Below are 5,356 nucleotides of genomic sequence, written 5' to 3' on the forward strand. Positions count from 1 at the left end.
ACTTGGAACTTTACATTACGTAAAATATTTGTGATAAATGTGAATGTCTATCCAAAATCAATGTACTCAGCATCAACCTGTGCACTGGTATCAACTACTTTTTGGGTATGTGAATGAACAGAGAATCTGTTTCTTACAGTCATTGTTCTCTGAACACATGATGATTCCTAAAGAGATCTTTGCTCCAGAAATATAATATGTGAGCATAAAACATGTTCCAGAATTCTAAAACAGACTGACAACAGTGATAGAAGCCTATGTTTTTTGGCTTCTGTTGGAGAGCCCTTCTTGAAGACAGGGATAACCTGCTCTTTTTTCCAATCACTAGGAACATTTTGCTCCTATAGCAACCTACAGTGCATTGCTCATACAAGAGAAGCAAGTTCTTTCACATACTCTGTATAGAATCATATTGGTATCCCATCATATCCATTGGGCTTTCCTCGAGTGTTTTCTGTTGCTTTTCTACTTCTTTGTCACTAATTTTGTTATGTATCATCTTGACATTAAAGGCAGAACTGCAGTGCACTCTTCCTCAGTGAAACAGATTTGGAAGGAGGTGTTTAGTATTTCATTCATCTGTATGTCATCCTGTTTTGATGAAATTATAGTCACAGAGTGCCTGGACAGATGGCTTTGTTCTGTTAACTTATTGAGCATAAGACCAAAACTTGTTAAGATTTTCTGTCAGGTTGATATATAGAATTTTGTTTTCAAATTTTTTGATCGCTTCATGCATGGGTCTCCTAATGCTAATTTGGGCTTAGTCAGTTATTTTTGTTTGTGAAGCTTTGGCTATGTTTAAATTTGCAGTGAGGCTCTCTTTACTTTTGCAGGAGCTCTCCAAAGTGTGTGTCAAACCACAGCAGGCCTTTCCTGTCCTTCACAGCTTTGCTTGGCATGTACCTGTCTAAGGTGTATAATATAATACTCCTGAACTGTGTCCATTGATGCTCAACATTTTTATACTGAATATAAATTTCTCATTTTGGCCATTGTAATTCTCCCCTGCCAATAATTCAAAGAAAAGCATTCATCTACATTGGTTTTTCCTCTAACACATGCCACAAATTGCATATATTGTGGCAGAAGAATGAAACATTATTTTGTAAATTACTTCTCTGGGGTGTCCAGTTGTTTATGACAATAATTAACTGTATCTGCTTTCTGCATAACCCAAGCCCTTGGCTATTGAGTTGGGCCTTTTTTGGTCCTCCAAAATAACAACACATATGCAAAGAATATGATTAAATGTTCCATGAAATAATCTGTAGTGTTTCTTCACAAACTTCTCAAAAAATCAAGACCGTGTTTTACACATGCATACAAACATAATCTTATATAACTTTATTGCTCCTAATGTGAACTTGGTGACTGGTGACTGAATTGGCAGATGCAGTGACCTATGTATAAATAAACTTTTAACAATCAGAACCAGATCATGTATTGTTGACAACAGAATTTTAACTAAATTACAGTTATGGAAAATAATTACAAAGTCATTGGAACACACCATGGTGTACTTAAATAAAGGTAAACACATGTTTTCTACTAAGAACTAAGAAACATATGTCATTTTAGTTTCAGTTTTGTTCCATGTGTCCTTTTTAAAAGTTAGGAATTATAAACTGTTAATTAGACATATAATTACTTTTCCAATTCTCTTACTATAATTAGTATCTAAACTTCACAGTGTATAAATTCATGCAGTGTTCTAGCTTCTATTTGTAATTATGAGTTTTACCGTCAATATGACATTGTTTGTGTACCAAACAAACAAATCTTTCATTAATAGTGATATCGCATATGATTGCAAAAAATGTAATGAACAGGAATTAATGTCAGTGACAAATAAAAGCTGTAATATTACTTATTTTTTAACCTAGTAACATCTGGATCAGGTAGTAAACTAAATGTGTGTAAGACATGCTTTACTTAGCAAATCTTGATCTGTTATGTTTCCCAGCTTAGGTAATCTGAACTGTGTTCTTTGTCACTCCTGCTAAACAGAAATACTTTTCTTCACATTCCTGTTTACAGGAATATTCAGTGATGTTGTAACAGCCTTATGGTTACTGATTTCCTATTCTACACCAACTGAGTCGAAAAGTTTGTGCCTTTTGGTGAGCAGAAGATTTAACTTGTTATCTTCACTAGGTAGTTCTCTGATTAACTGGTCAAGGTAATTTTTGGATAAAGCATTTAGAACAATTTCAGATGATTCCCTTGCCCTACTACCCACCTCAGTCACTTGAGTCTTCCAGTTGAAATGTCCACCTAATTCTACAATATGATCAGGAAATTTACACAAATCTTCTCAAAGTTTCCCCTTAAATGTTCCATCATTGCTGCTCCTGAGGTTGGGCATCTACAAGAACATTCAGTTACTTTCAACATTTATCTTCACCCAAATTATTTTGCATTCAGAATATGTTCTAACCTCACTAGATATTACCATATTTTTATGGTTATAGATACACCTCCACCACCAGAATTCAGTTTCAGTCAGAATGCAGCATTTCATTGAACTTCAGTAACATTACTAATGTCTGATTTCAGCTGGTTTCTGTCCAAAAAGCAGTGTATCCATTTGAATAACAGATAGTTTGTTAAATAAAGGTGTTGCAACTGAAATGCTATTTACAACCTACAGTCAGAAGCTGATCTGCAAAAACCACACTTTCCTAAAATTCTTCCACTAAACTGAAGCTGATCATTCATCTTCCCTACTACAATCCTTACATGCTCATTCTGTTTCATATTGCTTTGCAACATTATGCCTAGATATTTGTATTTGTATCTCTTTATTGTTCTTGTAAATCGTGTTTAGGTACATATTTTGCACAAATCATGTAGGACACGTCAGTTTGGTATAGTATATACATCATACACATTGTTATTTTGAGAAGATAAATAATTAAAAATTATTCAATACATGTTGAATATTGATGACAAAATTAATATAATGAAATAAAATGATAGATTGGTTAAGAATATTTGAGCAGTTACACTACACTTTTCTGGTACTCTAAAAACTCAGAAACAGAATAGAAGCTGTGGTTAAGCAAGTGTTCTTTCAGTTTCACTTTAAACTTTTGTAAATTTTGCATCTGTTTCAAATAGGATGGCATGTGATTGTACAGCATTATGCCAGTATGATACACTCCTCTCTTACAAATGTTTGTACTTACTGTATTGACATGCAAATAATGCTTCTACCAAGTATCATGGGGGTGGAAGTCACAGTTATACTTCAAGGAAGAGGCAGTATATTGAGATTTTTAAATATTGGTCTACAGGAGTCTGTGTTCTTAGCATGGTTTATTATTCTAACAATCTTTTTCTGTAGCCTAAATGTTTTGTTTGTATGTACGAAGTTCCTCCAAAAGATAATGCCATATATCAGCAGTGACTGAATAGTGCAATGGTACATTGTGATTACTGATGCACGGCTTGTATTTTATGAGAGGATTCTTACTGCATATGTAAGTGTGTATAACTTTTTATTTACATGATTAAGACGTGTCCCCCATTTTAGGTTTTGCTGAATATGTATACCAAAAAATTTTGTGTCACTCACAGATGAGACAGTTTTTAGATCAACTTTAAAAATCAGTCTTCAGGATGTAGTTTCTGTGAATTGTGTAAATTGACTGTCACTGTTTTTTCATTATTTATTATTAGCTTGTTTGTTCCGAACCATTGTGTTAAATTTTGTATTATACTTGTAGGTGTTTTTGTAGTCTTTCCTCATCACATGATTTGATCAGGATATTTGTGTTATCTGCATAAAGTACTGTTATCCTTTCAGTTATTTTTTCTGACGAATCATTAACATAAAGAATGAAAAGAATTGGCCCAAGGACTGACCCTTGAGGAACTCCATATGTAATGTTTCGTGCATTACTGTAAAAATAACAATTTTTTTGAGTTTTTATGTCTTTGTATTTTATTTGAGTGATCTGTTGATGGTCATGAAGGTAGGAATGTATCCACTTGTTTGTCACGCCTCGTATTTCATAATTACCTAGCTTCTGCAACAGAGTATTATAATCAATTATATCGAAGGCTTTACTAAGGTCAAGAAATATGCCAGACACATGTTGCTTACTATCTACTGCAGTTAGAATTTCATTTAAGAAGGTATAGATAGCTGACTGTGTTGATCTGCCAGTTCTGAATCTGTGTTGCACATCACTTATTATGTTTTCTTTATTTAGAAAGGCTGTCAGTCTTCTAAGAAATAGTTTTTTCAAGAATTTTGCCCTGACAATACTGTTACAGGTCTATAGTTTGCAGTTTCGTGTTTGTCCCCTTTCTTTTACAGTGGTGTCACTTTTGCCATTTTCAGATTTTTTTGGGAATATGCCACTCATGAATGATGAATTGAATTTTTTTCTTTTCTTTTTTTTTTTCTTTTTTAATATCCATTAATGGTTTTACGACAGATATTACACTTGCTTTGATAATCATATGTGGTATTTCATCATTACCTGCTGAATACTTATTGGGTAACCTTTTTATAATGACAGGTAATTCCTCAGGTGTTGTAGTAGACATAAATAGGGTTCTTGTAAGAACTTTTTGTATCTGACTGGGATGTATTGCTGTGTGGCGGTGAGTTGTAATGTTTGGTAATCAGGTGGTGTGCTACTTTAGAAAAGTATTTGTTAAATTTATTAGCCATTACTGTGGGGTTGATTATTTTATTGTTGTTTTCATGAAGTTCTATATTTTTGTGGGCTAATAGATGTAGTACCTGTTTCTCTTTATGTGATACTCCAAATTGCTTTAGTCTTATTCCTGGAATTTTTTATTTGTTTGTCATTTCCCATTTTCTTTGCTTTTGTTGTAACTTGTCTAAGTATTTGTTTGTATTAATATAATAGAGGGAAACATTCCACGTGGGAAAAATATATTTAAAAACAGGCCCAAACTCTTTGCCTTTACCAATGTCTGCTTGCGTCTGTGTATGTGCGGATGGATATGTGTGTGAGAGCGAGTGTATACCTGTCCTTTTTTCCCCCTAAGGTAAGTCTTTCCGCTCTCAGGATTGGAATGACTCCTTACCCTCTCCCTTAAAACCCACATCCTTTCGTCTTTCCCTCTCCTTCCCTCTTTCCTGATGAAGCAACCGTTGGTTGCGAAAGCTTGAATTTTGTGTGTATGTTTGTGTTTGTTTGTGTGTCTATCAACATGCCAGTGCTTTCGTTTGGTAAGTTACATCATCTTTGTTTTTAAATATATTTGTTTATATTGTTTAAAGTAATTGATAAATACAGGATTTGAGGTTTGCTTTGAGTATTCATATAAGTTCCTTTTATTCTGGTGTGATATTTATATTCCTGTTGTGATC

The sequence above is a fragment of the Schistocerca cancellata genome, chromosome 7 (assembly GCF_023864275.1).
Source record: "Schistocerca cancellata isolate TAMUIC-IGC-003103 chromosome 7, iqSchCanc2.1, whole genome shotgun sequence".
Lineage (NCBI taxonomy): Eukaryota > Metazoa > Arthropoda > Insecta > Orthoptera > Acrididae > Schistocerca > Schistocerca cancellata.